Below are 20,631 nucleotides of genomic sequence, written 5' to 3' on the forward strand. Positions count from 1 at the left end.
CCAACATACTGCAAAAGATAGCAGACAAATATCTGTTACATGACCCCGGACCTTCTCGTGGCTAATAAATTCTACTATTACTATTCACACTAATTATAACCCAGCTCCGGATTGTAAGACAGACAACACGTGACATTGAACCACAACCCTGCAGGGAATACAAGACGTGATTGAATTCTTTCTGCAATTTTATTTAGATTCAATGAGAAATCAAACTTCCAATTCGTTCAACGTGTACAGGACGACTATCTATCATTGACTGAATTGGACGTTTGCAGTGAAGCTGCCTTGGCGAAACCGGGTTCCACCGCGTTGTGTTGCGAAGACCGCTACCACGGAATAAGGAACCGAATGAATGAATTGGTTTAATGGGTGCCAATGAGAAAGGCTGATTTGCAATTGATTTAATGAGATCCAGCATTTCATGTATCACAGACTTCGCCAATACAAGGAATGAGAAGTCAGTTGGAAGAATTGTTCTAATGGGTATCAATGAGAAACTCCTTTCAAATTGATTGAACGAGATCAAACATGCTGCTTGGCATGTTGGTAATACAATAAGTGAGACGCCAGTTGTTGAAGGAATGGGCGTAATAGTGACCGACGGTACATGCTCATTCTAAAATTGAGTAATGGTATGATTAGCAAGAACGCTGTACGTCCGTGCAGAAAATGAACTAATTCGAGGAAGTGGTCTTATTCGGACAAATGAAATTCCAGAATACGCATTGTATCGAAAAATATGGCACTTAAGGAAATGAAAATTGAATGGAAATGTGAAATTAAAATTTATTCCTAACAAATCAAATAGCCGTTGCCCAATGTCGCGGAGGCTGGCCGCTGGTGCAAAGGCCAAGGAGGGCGCGTTGTAACACGTTTTCAATGCCGCACCACATAGTGATTCGTCCGCCTTGAAAATTGTTGAACATTTTTGTGAATATTTCTTCAAAAGTACATGTGCCTTGGTGACTTCGTATTACTGCTCTTACTTGAAGTTATTGTTTTTGCATTCCGTGCAACATTCAACAGCGCTTAAGAGTAAGCGTTTCTCTAAGTCCCCCCCCCCCCCTGCCGACGTATTCATCAGTCTCTTACCAAACGTCGAAGCGTGAAGATGTACAATTGGCACTTTTTCTACGTTGTTACCGATGCTTTTAGCATTGCTCGTAGGCGAATATGAGGCTGGAGAGAACACAGCCAGATGTGCGGGAAGATCGCTATGAACGGCGCTGTGTGCAACGGTATGTAATGTGTTTTGTGCATATTCCATACTGACATGCCCTGTAAACGCGCAGATGAAACGTAGACATGGTGTTGAAGGAAGACAGGACGCTACGCAAACAACCGGTTTGTATGCTTCGTGTGCTCCATATTGCGAGTTAATGCACACACTTCCGTCTATACACGGCGTGTGCCTCATATGGTCGAAGAGTTGCACAGTTGCAAATGTTTTTAAGTCTGGAATAGTTTACGAAGATGCGAGGAGACAATGCACCCAGGATTGTATTGTCCAACCACCTGTAACTGAGCAACTTTAGAAATTGCATTCGTAAGAACAATGAAAATTAAATACAAAGGGAACGCATGCCATAACAGATTCCGCGCATAATGCGGGGCCGCATCAAAAAGCCGCATTCCATGGCGCTTCCCACCAGCGCTATCCATGGCGCTCTGATCGAGAAAAGCGACTATTCATCCACCCATCCACAACTCATGCGCAGACGCAACCGTTATGTCTCAGGTGGACCAGACAGCTAGGGCTGTTGGTGAAATGGCTCGGTGTATACACGTTAATCTTTCTCCAAACCAAACCACATAGGGCGTTGTCCTCTCTAGCAGTACATCATAACTCCTTGGAGTACCGCCAGTGTCTTATGAGGAACCGCAGGCAGCTTAAAGTATCATTATCGACAGGACAGGACATAAAACACCGAAGCCTCTGCCCCGCACGGGGTGCGCAGGAGAAACGTCAGGGGGGGGGTGCGGAAACCGCCGGATACACGCGACGAAGAGCTTACCAGCACAGTCGTTTTTCATTGTTGGACAACAGGCCTTTAGAAATGATGCCGTGTTCCTGTACGTATTTCCTCAAGCACACATCTTCCGCATCGGATATTGCTTTCTGATTGCACTCCAAGCCTGAAGAAGAACAGTACGATATATTTGGGTACTCATAATACAAAGCAGAGTCCGCCTCTGATAACTTGCCTAGGGAATATTCCCTGCTCCCAGCTTGACTTGTTACACATAGATATATCAGTTGTAAAAACCGGTGGCGGATAAAAGACCAGAAAGGTCAGGGCAGTATGAAGTAGAAAGGTCAGTATGCGAAAGCGCGTATGTTTTGCTGCCGTCGTTAATTGCCTGCCAGCCTTATCCGCAGCGCCACCAAAACGTTAACAACGACAAATATAACGCAATAAGATCACGTTGCATCACGTTGCGTGCACCAGTCCGCGTCCTGCTAGGGGTCAGAGTTAGGTGGACGGCGCTGGTTTTTGAGGCGGCTTCTCCACGGCTGTGACACATTGCGACATCGCTTGAGTTGTCAAAGGCTGATGTCTAGACTGGCGGGCAGGATGAACGGACCGTTGACATCGTGCAATATTAACCATGGTTCCAGCAAAAACGGCTCCCGTGGTCGCCTCAGACCAAGAAAACGAAGCTCTGTGCATCTATACCGGTAAACCACCTTTCAGTGATTGGGCTGTTACATTATGTTACACGCGCGTTTAGTTTTCCTCCCTGTAAAACTTTTTCTTCTTTCATACTTAACTGGTGACACTCGGTCCTGCATTTGCACATGACATCGACAGGGAACAGTCATCCCGTAATACCGCCAGCCCCTCCCAGACAGGTACAAGCGCAGTTTATTGGACCGCGTTTTAACGCGCTCATTGCTCGTGTGCAGGTTTCGAAGCAGTTTTTTTTTTCTCTGGTATGCGAAAGCTCTAAGGCCTGGCAATGTATTGGCAAAACATCATTGAAATACAAAGGCGTCTTTTCGGGAAACGAGCGCTTAAAATTCCAGTCCCTATGTCTAAGCGTTTGTCTGTTTCAGCGGATACCTGTAAGAGATAAACGCATCAAAATATGGAAATAAATGATACCAAATATAGCAATGGGCAACACCTAAAACCAGGGAAATCACGCGTCGAATTTGGAACAAAATTCCACTAGAGAGCATATTCGTCACTTTCTATATCACAGAGCGTTCGACCTGCGCAACAAAATTTGCGCTTCACCTGCTGCCCTGGATGCATACTAAGGGATACATACTGAAAATTTCGCAAGAATATATTTTAAAACTGGGGAGGTACCGCTTGCAACTACATTAAAAAGTGAAACAAGTGCTTGTTTGCAAAAAGTAAAATTGAACAAGTCCTTGTACTACACTGTCCTTCCAGTTCATCAGAAATTGCTGTTCCTGGTAGAGTACTGTTACATGCTGTAAAACTGCTTGGTTGAATCGGCAAGGGAAAAACATGTCTAGGGAAATTGTTCAGCTTAATGTATATCGCTGTTGTATCTAATTTGCCACCTGGGCAATGCATTTCGATTCACGCATATAAAATGGAACACTGTTATTCTGCATTGCACATGTATTCACCAAGATCACCTGCAAAAACCGCACGCGCATGTTGTGACGATGCAGTAGTCTGACCTTTCTGGTTAGAAATACACCAGCAGGCCTCATACGTGCCAAAAGTATTGGTGCTGTACATGATCTTTATGTGCCTGGGTCAATAAAGATGCACTGAATTTGCTTTCCACACAGGTGAGTGAAGTGTGGTGGTTGGAGGCATAGCGTTTATTTGATATCAAATCAGTATAATTGAAATATCGTATGCTGGCCGAAGCGAACAGAGGGATCAGCGCATAACACTGGGCACGTATAATAGACGCGGCGCATAGAGTGGTGGCGTATATAAGCTGTGGCGGTTGACCCCTGTGGCGGATATATCCGGTCCTGAAGTAAGCGTTATAAATTTGCGAAATAACGGCGCTTATTTATCCGCCATCGTGTTTAGAGTGGACAGCGGTGGGGCACAGAAGCTGCTTAACACACTTTTTTTTACTGTTCTCAGATCTAATAATATTTATGCACTTCTGTGTGCTCCCACACCCTGTGTATTTTTTTTTTGTTATTTGTCTATAATTGGTATCGTTCTAGATGAAAATGCTGGTAACAGGTTTTCCAGCGCACGTATTGCGCGGACGGCCTCAAACATGCCTTTGCCAGTCGCCTATTTTGCTCGAACATGAATGAAAATAATTGTTACGTAAAGCTCCGAATTATTATTATTATTAGTTTCAAGGGTGTGGTCATTGGCATCGACATCTAGATCGTGATAATGCTTGAGGCCCAGTGCCTCTTTTTGTTTTTTCGTTTTTGTTGTTGAGATTATGCCCGTGTCCTTTTACCTTCCCTGCTTTTCAATTGATTGCAGCTCTTCTTGATTTTACGTTTCTTTAAGATACTTTATGATGAAACATTTTCTTTTCTTTTTCTGTATATCCCTGTGTAGTAGTGGTACACCTAACTCTGCGCAACTGCGATCTTTTACAATAGAATCGAAAATGTGGAATATAGCAGAGGGGAAAAAGTTGAGAGAAAAAGCGGGACACCGATAATACATTATTTTTTTCTTTCTCATTTCTATTTAGTGCTTGTACGCAAATCTCTTTTCGATTTTCGTTTTCTCTTTTGACATTCTGGTATACATGTCTTTGCGGCCCTCCTCGATTTCAGTACTGTGACAAGTTCATTGAATTCAAAGAAAATCATGCAATTCTCTTCCAGGTACTCAGAAATGCACGGCTGTATCATTGCACTTCCAACGTTTTGCGAATCGCGTGGCACTATATGACGTGACAAGTAGTAATTACCGGACACAGACTGGCGCCAACTCACAACTAGCCTTAAACAGGATTTAATCAGCAATTAGAGTTAATTGGGACCCCCCACAGTAATCAGCATCATTCAGTGAATCATCACACTAATTGGGGAGCGTCTAATTCGTGTTCAGGCCAGCTGTGAGTTGGCGGCAACCTGTGTCCATAAAAAAGAAAAATAGATAGAGTGGAGAGTTTCGTTGAAGATCAACGACGCCATCTTGAAGAAAGCGGTCCGGAACGGCCGCTGACCATCGCTGGGCGACGAAGCACAGAGGCAGGTTGTAAAGCATCGCTGCCATGACCACCGGTTCCGGACATCCTGTGACGTCATCATGACATGTCTGCCCAGTCGAAAAAAACGACAGAAAAATACGACAAACAACAAGGCTGTCGTATATTGGGACCTTGTCGTCTGTCGTAGATTCCTGTCGTGTGCAGTTTTGTCGTAGATGTCTGTCGTGTGTCGTTCTGTTGTAGATTCCTGTCGTGTGCGGCTCTGTCATAGATGTTTGTCGTGTGTCGTTCTGTCGTCTGTTGTAGATGCCGCTCGTGTGTTGTTCTGTCGTCTGGTGTACTTTGTTGTGTCGTATGAATCTTGTCGTGTTCTTGTATCATTCACATCCAGCATCGGCAGTAACAAGTAACAAGTGTCGACTATGTATAATTGCATGCAAACGTGCAAGATGAGGGAGAATCTGTGTATGAAGAAGAGTACATCTATTTATTGTCTGTACACTTACAAAACTCATACATGCACTGTTCACTGTAGCAGGATGTATGGGGCCTCTTGTAGCCTGTACGAAAGAAAAAAAAGAGACTATATCAGTGTCATAATATAACAGTATTTGTTAAGCGTCATATTCGTATATCTTTCATATGCGATTCTATGCATGCAAACTAGGAAAAAGGCTAGACCTTGACAGTACACAAGATTATAAAAATGTGAGGACATTCCAATCATCTGGTACCGTTTTTGTCATGGCTGCTAGAGAGACTGAGAGTGGAGAGGTGCTCTAACAGATCTTATCGGAATCTGTCAAAGTAGTTTATAGTTAATAGAAAGCATAATTGGACTTGTAGTTACAGTACATGACGCTTTAGCCCCCGGGGAACTACTTGTAAGAAACTTTCTTTGTCGATTTCATATTTCTGAAACTCTGAACACATGCGCTCTGAATTATTACTGTTCAAAGCATAAGGAGCTCACAAGCATTTACTATACTTTTAAAAAGTGTGATATGGAGCCTACTGCACAAGCTTTTTGTTTTTACTGTCAGATGTTTGTAACCGTGTAATTCTTACCTTTGACATTTATTACTAAAAATTGCGACAAATTATTGTCCTGTCAAATTTAGCGGAAATGACACTTCAACACATTGGCACAAGTAATCGAGCATCTTTCTCATTTATGGCCTCAGTATTTATTGCTAGTAAGAAAACGAAAAAGAAAAAAAGGTCGCAGTCACAAAAACAGTCATATCTGGTCAACAGCACCCGTTGGAGCGGAGCAACAGTGTGATGTAGTGCATGTATGTACCTCTAGTGCATGTACACTTGGCTTTAAAAGTTATCTCTATGTTCTCTGACAGACAAAGAATGCTAATCATATATATATTCACAAAATTTGCCCAAGAGTATTCACCCACCAGTAAGAGCAGGAAGACATCAAAACTGCATCATAAAAATCGCTTGTGAATAAAGACCACGTGTACATTCATAAATAAACTTGAAAACAAACAAGTTGGCGCAGCTAGCATACATGCGAAAAGTTATGCTTACCACTTTGAAAACCTTTTGAAGCGATGGCCTTTTGCAGCATACGATTAATTTGCGCCAGCGTTGCCACTTTTGTCTGCAAACGTCCCATGTCTTCGAACTCTCGTTGTCTTTGTTCACTGATTTTCGCGGAATCCAGGGGCAGAAACAGTGTCTTCTTCTGCATGCCTTCGTGCAGTGCTTGTTTGCCCTGCCTTGCTTGTTTGCCCTGCCTTGCCTAAAAGCTGCAAAGACGACATGTTTCGATCAGCGAATACTGGCGTACACTGCGCGACGAGCAAAATCTGTGACCTGTATTCACTTCTAATCAGCTATTAGAACACCAGAATAAATCATTTCGGGGCGCAATACAAGTGCCGGTTCTTACCTTTTTTTTTTCTTCTGCAAGTGGTTCGTGATCCACTTTACACCTGCTTCAGCGCCGCTCATTCATCCTGCCTTGTTTCTGGAATGTTTGTACGACAAAGAAGTAAGAAAACTTATATTCAAAATGATCTGTCGAAACCACCTTACCTGTCGTGTAACATGTGTCGTCTCGTCGCATTCCAAAATGCCCCGAAAAAGTTTCGTTTGTCGTAGTATTCTATTGCGTGGAAGTTCACAATGATATTGTGCTCCATGACGTGCTTTTCCGATTCGTTCTCACATTGAATAAACAGGAACATAACTGCAAACTTGCCAACGAAGGAAACCGCACCGAGCGACACAAATAATAATGGCGCCGTCATGTTCAGAAACACCCAGAAACAGAATCAGGATCAGGCCTACTACGTGTACAGGTGGCGCGCTATGTTAGTCGTCATCGGAAGCCACACGGAGAGGAAATATCCATTACGAATTAATGTGCGCGTGAGGCGTAAAAAGGACCTGTACATTTAACTAATAAGAAATAAATTCCTACAAACTTTCCTAGCACATCACTAATCGAATTTTGGAAAATTTCTTACGTTTATCGAGTTATTTCCAGGAAAACCACGTGTCAAGTTTTCCTTGTTTCATTGTACTTAAAAAATAACTGTTCATTAAGGAACGTTTCTTGCTCATATTTCGTTGTCTTTTTTCTCTAAATTTCTTGGTTGACTGTCTTGCAACATGGCCAGAGTAACGCGCACGAAATGCGATTTCAAGTGTATCATCGTATCGGCGCCGCTGTTTTTGGTGCCGGTACTTGCTGCCTTTGTCATTTTCTTCTTTTTTTGTGGTGTCGTCAGCATAGATGTAGTGAACGTCATTTTGTGAGAGAGGATGCTAGTGAGCCCGCGCCCTCAAACCATTGTCGGCAACTCAGCTGTTACCGGCACCCAGAGCCGGGCACCAGCAAACAAATGTGACGACACACCAAGCTACGAATAAGAACAGCAATTATAACAACATCAATAATATAATAGCAGCAATAATAACAACACAACAGCTGTTACTTCGTGTTTTTTTCCTTTTCTTGTTTTTTACTAGGTGCCGCTTTTCCATGCTGTTTATTGCACTACAAGTACCTGTCGCCACAGCGAGATCGACTATCTACGGCGACGGGAAATATGTCTGTCGTACGACAAAGCTGCTTGTTGTACAGCATCCATTCCTGTCGTTCTATAGACTCTTTTGTAGTTACAACAAGACCGCCTGTTGTAACGACAGAACAGTCTGTCGTGACGACAAACGTGTACGTCACACGACAAAAGTGCTTGTCGTTACGACAGGCGCCCCTGTCGTAACTACAGACTTGTTTTGTAGTTACGACAAAAGTTCTGTCATGACGACAGAAATTTCTGTAGTGACGACAGAAGCGCCTGTCGTACGACAAAAAATCCTGTTGTCACAACAGAAATATCTGTCGTGTTTTTCGATCGGGTGGGCAGGTTATAACATGCGAGGAGAAAAACACTCGTAATACAGAGGCTGGGAAAGCAAGAGTAAATATGCTAACCATCAATAGCTAACAACAAAAATAATTAGTTAGACAACAAATGAGCCCACCACTAGTGTCATCATTAAGACAAGAATGATCAAGATGAATCTTTCTCATCCAAAAAAGAAAAAATACAAAGCTAGATGCATCAACGAAGAAAGCATGCAGGTTGGGGTATCTCAGGAGCACTGTTACACGAGGAAAAATCGCACAAGCGCTGGGCAGCAGGGGAAAGCAAACACAGAAAAACACTTGAACAGAGTGAAAAAGACACTCACCATCATTGGACACGTACACCGCATTCCCTCACTGTAAATCCGCTCATTACAAAATCCACAGCAATCGTCGCACACCATTCAAGAGTAGACGAACGACACATCCGCACCCCATCACAGGCAAACAGAACCCCACCGAAGCTACGCTATTCCACTAACGGCCAACACAATTGCTAGGAACAGAATTAACGCGTCCACACCGGCCAGTGCCCAAGAGAGAAGTGAATCCTTGCGCCCTCTGCAGGCTTTGCTCATTGGTCCTGACGTCATCCTATTGGCTCAGGGCTACACTGTTTTTTTTTTCACTAATGTCCAACCCATCTCCTCTGGACAAGGTCCACCTGAAACAATAAAGTTACGGTATGATGTCATCACCCAAGCATGCAGCTGCGTGGCTCAAGGACGCGTATGCTCTAGACAGGGGACCTGTTGTTTATTGAATCACTATCCCACTTCCTTCATTCTACTACAATGATTGCATAGGAAACAGAAAAAGTATTGCAGAAAAACATCACACATGAGAGGTGACTGTAGGAATTAAGCATTTCGTTCCCAAAGCCTTACTAAATGAGACTTACGAATACAGGAAAAAAGAAAATATCCTAACAAGTAACATCATCAATGGCTACATACAACGAGCTAATCGAGACATGTCCGTCCCATCCGAGAGCCAGGCAGATAACGGAATAATGACGCTTTGTTCCTCCTGACTAAAGCCATGCACCTGTCCCCCTTGCGGTTACTCTCTGAACTAATTGAATCGCAAAAATATTAAGAATCATTGTAGCACTACTCCCATTCAGGGCTGCACTATCGTCAAGACAAGAACGTGTCTTTTCAAAAAGAAAAACAGAACTATATGTAGAAGGAAAGCATGACTGGTCAGGACACCCACTGTTACATCGGGAAAAATCGCATGTTTGTCCGACAACAAGGGGAACAAAAATGCAGAGAAACACTTGAACAAAGTGGAAAACCAGCACCCAACTATTCTAAGCACACACTCTCCTGTTATTCGAAGAACAATGCTCATCATAAAACCGTACAGGACAATGCACACCATCGACCAACCTCCCATTTTTCTATTGCTACACTTTTTCCCAGTAACGATCAATGCATTGGTCCAGACACCTGAAAGACTGCATGATGTCATCACTTCCTGCAATCACATCCACATCACACACCTATTATTTATTGAATTGCAGGATTATTTTTCCTACTCTTAATGATATGCATTAAAATTAAAAAAAGTATCATGCGTGAACGCCGATCTCAGCGATTTTCACTGTAAAGGCTTATCATGCTCATTAGAATCACAACAACAGTAAACTACCACTGCTCTTTGAAATAATAATTGTGACCCAGGAACACCCAACATCATAACTCGGCTTACGTAATACATGGCGCTCAACCTTTTCTATGCTCATACATTCGTTGTCTGAGGCTACACCTGCGAGCAAAAAGGCGCTAAAGCCTGGGGGCAAAGTTCCATTCGCGCTCGTCGGAGGACTACACAGAACGCCGTTACGGGAACAGATATATGATGTGATTGCATTCCTACTATAATAATGATTATTGCATTGCAGTTTAGAAAGACTATCACAAAAAGTCCGTCCTACACTCAACTATAATTTAGGAGCCTTAAAATTCTGCTTTCTATAAAAAGTATAATTTTCCTGTTACTTGGATCACTATTAATCAAGCGCTCCAATTTTTTCTCTTCCCATTTCAGCCTTGTCATGCAGTGAAGCAGTCTCACATACAAAATTATAAATTTACACCAAGGGTGGCGTGCTAGGAATTTCTGTCCTGCGCTCAGATGCAAGCATTTCTGCACAAATACCTATAACTGCAAACAGCTTACTTCCTCAACACGCTGTGCTCCTAATGACATCTAACAAACAAAAACATACAAACCCTCTTCTCAAGAATTCAGCTGTACCATGCAGCTTTCTTCTGCATAAAACCGGTGAAAAAGGGAATGGGAAACAAAAAATTGTGCGCACTTGTGCTTGAATTGACTTCAAAAACCGAAGCATACGCTAATAAACTTTAAGACACCCATTTCTGCTATCAGGTAATTCTTGCATGGTGCTATGTGCGACGACCAAGAAATTTCTTCATGTGATTATGACAAGTTTATGTTTCGCACATTGGGAACGCGTAGGCTTTCTTGCGTAAAAGCATCATCCAATTTTCTCGAGACGAGAATGGGTTACGACCACGAACTCGGATCCAATGCGATCCAATGCGAACTCGGATCCAATGCGATCCAATGCGATCGGAGCAAGTGGCAGACTCTGCAATGGAGCGGCTTGATCTGGCCTAGAGCAAGTCATCCGAATATGCGACTGGAACACTTTCGCCCAACTTGGAGTTATCTCTGGGCAATCTCCCTTGGTGGATGACGGTCTCTGCAGAGACGGAGGAAGAAGAAGAATGTACTCATGTTCCATTATAACGCCATGTTTTGCAACATCAAGGCCCTTCTAATCTCCGAACGTTGCCATTGTAATGTCTGGCTTATCGCTCCGTTCATGAAACAAAATCGCCAACGTACAACGCGAAAGACTAGTCCCGCGTTGCGAAGTGGCCATGTTGGCAAAGCAGAGGCAGGAAATAGGAAACACAAGCGACAAGTGACACATCACATAGAGTTCCGGTTGAATCTGCCTTCTGAATCTGAACTGAATCTGCGGTTGAAAACTTCCTCCGGAGGCGCTCTGAATCTGCCATTGGAATTCGACATTAATTCCCGCTGGCTGCCGCTTCTTCCGAGTTTAACCTAGAAGAAACAGCATTTTAAAAAGCACGGTTAAAACAGCATGTGTGTGCGTGAGAGATAGGCATAGAAATATGTAACATACCGTTTGCCCAAAGCACAGTTGCTATAACCATCTCACTGCATTATACCTTCCGATCCACAGAATACGTGCGAACAGGGGTAAAGACGCATAAAGAATGAGAATGCATAGTACGGACGATTATATACCACACACACACGTGCTATATACCTCAAAAGCGACGAAAATCCTGAATTCCAGGCGATATTTGCTTGAGATGCGTAGCTGCGTCCATGCGCTTCATCGTTTCAAAGCAGACTAACTAAATTGCTGGCAGTTGGAATAAACGCTGTCACGCTGTTTTCTCATAGAAATCACAAGGCCAGACCCTGAATTATCCCACAGGATATTTTCACATTGGCGTGCCTGTGAGGATATGTATACGAATCTGCATCCTTTGTCGGAAATTCTGAGAGACGAAGACGCTTCTGTAAGAAATCTGAAGGAATGCTATGTTTCTATGAGATTTTCTGAAGTGTTTTTCAATAGGGAGGGCAATTATAGTTTCCATAGAAAGTAGAATTTTAAGGCTCCTAAACTATAGTTGAGCATAGTATGGACTTTTTGTGATAGTCTTTCTAAACTGCAATGCAATAATCATTAATATAGTAGCAATGCAATTCACATCATATATCTGTTCCCGTAACGGCGTTCTGTCCAGTCCTCCGTGGAGCGCGAATGGAAATTTGCCCCAGGCTTTCGCATCTTTTTGCTCGCTGGTGTAGCCTGAGACAACGAATGTATGAGCATAGAAAAGGTTGAGCGCCATGTATTACACAAGCCTCGTTATGATGTTGAGTGTTCCAGGGTCAATTATTATTTATTACAATTATTATTTCAAAGAGCAGTGGTACTTTACTGCTGCTGTGATTGTAATGACCATGATAAGCATTTACAGTGAAAATCGCTAAGATCAGCGTTCATGCACGATACCTTTTTTAATTTTAATGTAAGAATGAATATCATTAAGAGTAGGAAAAAGAAATAATCCTGCAGTTCAATAAATAATAGAAGTGTTTCTCAGTCTTTCAGGTGTTTGTAGCAATGCATTGATCATTACTGGGAAAAAGTGTAGCAATAGAAAATGGGAGGTTGGTCAATGGTGTGCATTGTCCTGGACGGATTTATGATGAGCACTCTTCTTCGAATAACAGGAGTGTGTGTGCTTAGAATAGTTGGATGCTGGTTTTCCACTTTGTTTAAGTGTTTCTCTGCATTTTGTTCTCCTTGTTGTCTGACAAACATGCGATTTTTCCTGACGTAAGAGTGGTCGTCCTGACATGCCCAGACCTGTTCAGTCCTGTTTTCCTTCTACATGTAGTTCTGTTTTTCTTTTTGAAAAGAAACATTCTTGTCTTGACAATAGGCTTGCCCTGAATGGGAGTAGTACTAGAATGATTCTTAATATTTTTGCGATTCAATTAGTTCAGAGAGTAACCGCAAGGCGGACAGGTGCATGGCTTTATTCAGGATAAACAAAGCATCATTATTGAGTTGTCTGCAAGGCTGGGCTGCCTGGCTCGGATGGGACGGACATGACTCGATTAGCTCGTATGTAGCCATGGATGGTGTTACTTGTTAGGATATTTTGTTTTTTCCTGTATTCGTAAGTCTCATTTAGTCAGACTTTGGGAATGAAATGCTTAATTCCTACAATCACCTCTCACGTGTGGTGTTTTTCTGCAATACTTTTTCTGTTTCCTATGCAATCATTATAGTAGATTGTAGTATAATTGTGGGATAGTGGTTCAATAAATAACAGCTCCCCTGTCTAGAGCTTACGCATGCTTGAGCCACGCAGCTGCATGCTTGCGTGATGACGTCATACCGCGACTCTATTGTTTCAGGTGCACCTTGTCCAGAGGAGATGGGTTGGACATTAGTGGAAAAAACAGTGTAGCCCTGGCACAATAGGATGGCGTCATGACCAATGAGCAAAGCCTGCAGAGGGCCCAAGGATTCACTTCTCTCTTGAGCACTGGCTGGTGTGGACGCGTTAATTCTATTCCTAGCAATTGCGGTGGCCGTTAGTGGAAGAGCGTAGCTTCGTCAAGGTTCCGTTTGCCTCTGATGGGGTGCGGATGTGTGGTTCGTCCCTGGTGAATGGTGTGTAACAATTGCGGTGGATTTTGGGACGAGCAGATTTACAAGGAGGGAATGCGGTGTACATGTCCGATGATGGTGAGTGTCTTTTTCACTCTGTTCAAGTGTTTTTCTGTGTTTGCTTTCCTCTGTTGCCTAGCGCTCGTGCGATTTTTCCTCGTGTAACAGCGCTCCTGACATGCCCCGACCTGCATGCTTTCCTCGTTGATGCATCTAGCTTTGCATTTTTTTGTTTTTTGGATGAGAAAGATTGATGTTGATCATTCTTGTCTTGACGATGACACTAGTGCTGCCCTGAATAGGAATAGTGCTAGAACGATTCTTAATAATTTTGCGATTAAATTAGTTCAGAAAGTAACCACAAGAGGGAAGATGCATGACTTTATAGAGGAGAAAAAAGCATTACAATTCTGTTCTGTGCCTGGCTCTCGGATGGAATGGACGTATCGTTCTGCGCTCCTGTGACTGCCGTTGTGGTGGGCTTATTTGCTGTGTAACTAATGCATTCGCTCGTGGTAACTTTGTCCCCGCTTTGTTTGCGGCTTTCATGCCCTTGCATGTCGGGCGCTGGTTGCTGTTGTCCAGGCATCCCCGCCATTTTCTATCTTCTTCTGCCTAGAAAACGAGAGTAGTGCTGGCGTGGTTCTTAATAATTCTGTCATAATATTAGATGAGAAAGTAACCGCTAAGGGTTGCAGCTGCGGGACTTTATACAGGAGAAAAAAGCATTAGGGTTCAGTTCTGTGCCTGGCTGTCAGATGGAATGGATGTATCGTTCTATGCTCCTGTGACTGCCATTGTGGTGGGCCCATTTGTTGTGTAACTAATGCTTTCGCTCGTGATAACTTTGTCCCCGCTTTTTATGATTTTCATGCCCGTGCATGTCGAGTGCTGGTTGCTGTTGTCCAGGCATCCTCCCCATTCCATTTTGTATCTCCTTCTGCCTTGGAAACAAGAGTAGTGCTGGCGTGATTCCTAATAATTTTGTCATGAGATTAGTTGAGAAAGTAACCGCTAGGGGGTGCAGCTGCGGGACTTTATACAGAAGAAAAAACCATTACGAGAGGGTTCTCTGCCTGGCTGTCGGATGTCGCTCCCCGTGACTGCTGTTGTGGTGGGCTCATTTGTTGTGTAACTAATTATTTTTGTTGTTAGCTATTGATAGTTAGCATATTTACTCTTGCTTTCCCAGCCTCTTCTCCAGCCTCTTCTCCTCGCATGTCCAGAGCTGTCCTAACCTGGCAAGACATGTCATGATGACGTCACAGCTGATGTCACAGGATGTCCAGAACTGGTGGTCATAGCTGTGTTGCTTTGCAACCTGCCTCTGTGCTCCGTCGCCCAGCGATGGTCAGCGGCCGTTCCAGACCGCTTTCTTCAAGATGGCGTCGTTGATCTTCAACTAAACTCCTTCTCTACACTCGTTCTCTGTATTTTTTTTGTTTTTATGGACTTCAAGTAGGCGTCGTTGATCTTCAACGAAACCCCTTCTCTCCACTCTAGCTCCATCTATTTTTTATTTTTTATGGATACAGGTTGCCGCCAACTCACAGCTGGCCTGAACACAAGTTAGACGCCCTCCAATTAGTGTGATGACTCACTGGATGATGCTGATTACTGTGGGGGGTCCCAATTAACTCTAATTGCTAATTAAATCGTTTTAAGGCTAGTTGTGAGTTGTCGGCAGTCTGTGTCCAGTAATTACTACTGTGACAGGCAACAAAGTGAGCGGCACGGCTGGTTCTAGTTAGATATGCAAGTATAAAGTTACCTGGTGCCTTCATTATGTGCACCTGTATGCAGCTTGATTATGTACAGGGCGATCTTTCATTGTTTAGACTTTTGTAAAAAGCAAAATATAAACTGAGAGCAACAGCGATGACATCTTGCACCCATGGTAGTTATTATATCTTTGGGGGGAAAACGCCAGATGTCTTACGTATCCTCAAACGAACACTTACTTTGAATCGCTAATGTTTGCTATGCAAATGAGTCGAAGCCGAATCCCCAAACCTCTTGAGCGCAAAAGGAGCGACGCTCGTTCCACGTCAAAGGGCCACGTGGTTTCGAACGATCAAGGTCATCGCAGTACGGGCTGTTCAGATGGATCGGCCCCGTTTCTGGCCCATATAAGCTACCGAGAGCCAAGGTCTTGTCGTTTCGGCGCTCGAGAACTACGTATACTCGGCACAGAAAACACTTGCGATTTATTTCTCGAGCCTGCTCGTCTTCGGATTTTAGAAAACGGGTTAGTATTTAAATAACGACTGGGTAAAAATCTGCTATCTCTCATTAAATAAATTTGAACTAACAAATAAATTTTGGGGAATTAGTCGTGCAATGTCGTGTCGATGTCAGCTATCTTGGGTGCAGCTTGTATATTTTATGGTGTATGTTGTGTTATTGCAGGAATTTAAATAACCCACCATCGACAGATACGCCTGGTCGCCCAGCGTTGTAGCGCGAAACTAGCGAAAAATTATTTGCGGTACTTTCATTTGGTGGAGGTATGGTCTCGAATTTCTGTTGTTCTTTTTTTTTCTTCTCATGATCCCATGCGTTTACTGAGGGCTTTTGAGTGGTATAATAGTCCGATATTCTGGGAGTTATGAGAGGTGCATTCACGAGTTGTTTTTAAGTACTAACATAGACAACTATTTCATAAATTGTTGAATTGTTAAAGCCCACATTGCTTCGGCGCAAAGTACCTACTTGTAGTTGTTACCAGCAGTGCCATGTTGTTGAACATGGTGGTATGTATAGTCTTAACCTGGTCACACCTCCAGCTTTAGTAAGATAATTATTACAGAATAAATGAATTAAAAGTTGATTTCATTTTTTCTTTTATTATTGGGACGATAATGGCAACAGGGGCAGCAGTGCTTGTGAAATATGGCGCCTTTATCGCTGGATTTAGAAACACGACTGTTGACACAAGCCATGTAACATGCTTTATGCCCCTGGCATTCTTTTTGTTATTTGATACTCACAGACTGGCTTCGATGTTCCACAATCAGCGTTGATGTCCTTGAAGAACCGCTCAAGAAGAACCGTCACATCGCATCCTTGTCTTGCGAGTATTTCCGGAACACAAGTCCTGCTGTATTCGATCATACTGGAAGAGATAAGATGTAAGCAAGGATCTCCTAAATTACAGAGACATTCTGACGCCATCCCGTAACATCCCTTGATTGAGCCACGCAGAATAAGCAGCACAGTGAACTGCGCAGGAGAGATGGAACAGTTTTTCCCCTCACTCGAAGCGGCAAGCCACCTCAAACGTAAGTCGAGATGATTCGGAATCAGTCAAGTTCCGTGAGAAATAGCGTGTCACCCTTACTGGCCAAGTTTTTTTGACGAAATCATACACCCCCTCCCCACTCCCCTGTTCATACAGCGGACCTACATCAGTAGCCGCGTTTATATAAACTCCACAGAGCTGCTCTAGTTGACTGCCGAGTCGAGCTGAACTGTACCCGACACTGCTTACATGAAGCCGCTCAAATGCGAGCCTATCGCCGCGAGTGCGTTTTCCAGTTTCTCTTTCTGGGCCCGCCTGTGCTGGCCTTGCACTGACCGATGGCTGTCTCGGACGCAACGACAGAATGGACTCGGTCGCACAGTTCGGTCGATCAGAATTCGGCCCGAGCGCGTTTACATGCACTTCGGTGATCGCGTCGAGCGGGTCAACGCACCCCCGCTGTCGAGTTATTGCTGCTCGACTCGGCGCGGGTTCATCTCGACTCAACATCGTTTACATGAGCGAATTGGGCTCGACAACTCGGCCCGCTAATGTCAAGTTCCCACTAATCTGTATGCCGCCAATATAGAGGAGAAGCAAGCACAAGGAGCTGCAAGGAGAAAGAGCAAGTAGGAAGAGGAACACACTACAGACAATGAGCTCAACCTGCAGAATCATTCATCCTGGCTTTCCTGCAAATTGGCATGCAACCACCGAGTACGTTAGCACACTCGCTAGTCAGCTAGTACGTCCCCCAGAAAGAGCGCCCGGTTGAAAAACACTACAGAAAATATCATAGCAACATAGCATTCTCTCAGAATTTCTTACAGAGGCGACTTCATCTCTCAGAATTTCCTACAGAGGATACAGGTTTGTATACATATTCTCACAGAAAATATCCAAAATGAGAAAATATCCTGTGGGATAATTCAGGGTCTGGCCTTGCGATTTCTATGAGAAAACAATTCATACAGGACTGACTTTCTCACGAACCTCGCTTCAGTCTTAAGAGAAATTTTGAAGGATATTTCCCTGTCGGATGAACATGAAGCAAGAAATGACGGACCGCAGAGAGTGATATGTCGTCCGTGTTGGAGAGTAGTTCGTGCGATTTCGTATGTTTGTGAATAATCCCTGTTAGGTAGAAGTGCCATGGTTGCTCCGTTTTGTCGTTCCTAGTGAAAACTATCAATTTTATAACCCATTATGATATTCCATCGTACATTAGTGGAGGCGTTTGTTCCAACCGCCAGCAAGCTAGTTAGTCTGCTTTGAAACGAGGAAGCGCATGGACGCAGCTATGCAGACATGAGCTATGCATCTCAAGCAAATACTGCATGACATTAAGGATTTTCGTCGCATTTGAGGTATGTAGCATGTGTGCGTGTCGTATATAATCGTCGGTGCTGTGTATTCCCATTCTTTATGAGTCTTTACCACTGTTTACAGGTATTCTGTGGGTCGGAAGGTAGAATGCTGTGAGATCGTTATAGCAAACGTGCTTTGGGCAAACGGTATGTTACATATTTCTATGCCTCTCTCTCACGCACACACATGTTGTTGTAACCGTGCTTTTTGAAATGCTTTTTCTTCTAGGTTAACCTCGGAAGAAGCGGCAAGCACGCATTGGATGCGAGTTCGTGGTCGTAACCCATTCTCGTCTCGAGGAAGTTGGATGGTGCTTTTACCTAAGAAATCCAACGCGTTCCCAAGGTGCAAAACATGAACTTGGCATAGTCACATGAATACATTTTTTTGGTCGTCGCATTAGAGATTTCAAGTATGTGTACAATGCATTGAACGCTTTTACGGCAGTGTGCGTGTATGGCGCGAAGATGCCATTTCAAAAGCACATAAGAACTGAATCAAGTTCTTGGTTTATTATTTGTGTGATATCTAGCGATGGCTTGATTCATTTGTGTTTCGTATTGGAAGCTTCCCAAGTGATCTCAAAGAATGGAAAGCACCCGTGATAGATTCTGTGGCTGTTATTCTCTTGGTTTCTCCTGGCAAGAAGTCTAAAGGAAATCATGTAAGATTTCTGTAAGAAACTGGGGAAGGGGGCAATTCTGAGAGATTGCTTTGTGAGAAATTCTGTGAGAATGTCCAATTATCGCACATAAAATCTCTTAGAATAACACAAGAGATATTTTGTGAGATTTTCTGTAGACTTTTTCAATAGGGCGACACCGCACGTTCAAACGTCAAAGAATAGTATATGTTGCACTGACTACAAGCTCACCCTCTCCTACTGAGCTCCCGTTCCCACTCACCTGTTTACGTATTTGTGTTTCGTGAGAACTGTGTCACCACGCGCACAGATATGGAATATCCGCTCTTATGAAATGGAAAACATTTCGTGAGATGTGACGGCGTGCACGTCTTTTCTTCTTTAGAAGATACAAGCTAGAGAGTTCAGTGCATCGTATGCTATTGTCTTTGCGTACCAAAGGGATAACATTGGTGGTTCTGCGCTAGCGCAAAACATGAAGACAGCTTCGCGCATTGAGCAGAACCAACAAGCTGCCCGTTACGTCCGCAAAGCAGATAGCATACGTCAACTGTCTAATTAACTGTCTAGCTAACTGTTATCTCTATTTCCAGAAGTACTGGCGACGAAAAAAAACCGAGTAAGGGAAATGGGGCAAAGGAGACATTCATAGAAGAATCGTCGTCAGCGGTACTCTGACCCGAATTTTCATTCACTGAAGCAGCGCAGAGTGCTACGGATTACCTGTTCGGGTTCACAAACCAGTTTCCAGGTGTGTACCAACGAAACAACGACAGCGATCTTCATCAATTTCTACTGGTATGTCTCGCGTACACGAATTAAACACCAGCAAACGCTGCATTGATAGAGCCAGCTCACTTCGGCAGTCGCCATAGTACAACAATAGAAACCCCTAATACCGCACCTGCCCACCTGGATCCCCCACTGTCGAGCGGCAAGCGTGGGTCAGCACAGCTCGAGTGACAGCCCTGATTTTATTCTCTCACACTTTTCTGAGTCACCCATCCATTCAAACACGAAGAGGGAGGCATCTAGTGCAACTCATGGGAAATAGCTGAGGCGATTTCCTCTAGTAGTGAGTTGAGAAGCAGTCACCTTGACAGCCTTGATCCACATTCATTATCACAAGGTGTTGTGGCCGTTCGGAACGCACATGAAAAATCGCTTACCAACAATGCAGTTGGGATGCAGTTTGATCATTTTGGTAATTGTTGTAGCAGGTACTCTTTGCACTGTCTAGTAATCCTTGAGGGCAAACGGTACCTGAAAACGAATCGAATGAAAAACGAATGAAAAAAAATCTATTTACTAATTGTGTGGCTCGAAGTGCCTTGGAACACAGGCAATAGTACAGCAAACCAACAAGGAAATAAATAGCACGGGAATACAGCAGCACAACAATGTCATGGATTAGTAACATTACAATGAAAAAAAGAACGGACAACAGTTTTATATAATGTATGATTTACAAATGAGACGTCTCGGTGAAGGTAAACGATTCGATAGTCTAATGGCACGTAGAAAGGAGTTTCTATGGGAAAATGGGCGATTTGAATGTGTGAGCGGCAACAGCAGCTTTG

The 20,631-nt window shown here is 43.5% G+C and overlaps 1 long non-coding RNA gene across 1 annotated transcript; it reads right to left on the bottom strand.

Moving 5' to 3' along the window:
- Nucleotides 1–2,024: 2,024 nt before the first annotated feature.
- Nucleotides 2,025–20,308, bottom strand: LOC135376130 (uncharacterized). The gene is made up of 3 exons (XR_010417554.1): nucleotides 20,221–20,308; nucleotides 16,790–16,914; nucleotides 2,025–2,139 (listed from the first exon to the last, which is right to left on the bottom strand). It is a non-coding gene; the product is annotated as an uncharacterized LOC135376130 (long non-coding RNA).
- Between the last annotated feature and the right edge of the window lie 323 nt (nucleotides 20,309–20,631).

This window comes from Ornithodoros turicata, unplaced genomic scaffold, assembly GCF_037126465.1.
Source record: "Ornithodoros turicata isolate Travis unplaced genomic scaffold, ASM3712646v1 ctg00001043.1, whole genome shotgun sequence".
Taxonomy (NCBI): domain Eukaryota; kingdom Metazoa; phylum Arthropoda; class Arachnida; order Ixodida; family Argasidae; genus Ornithodoros; species Ornithodoros turicata.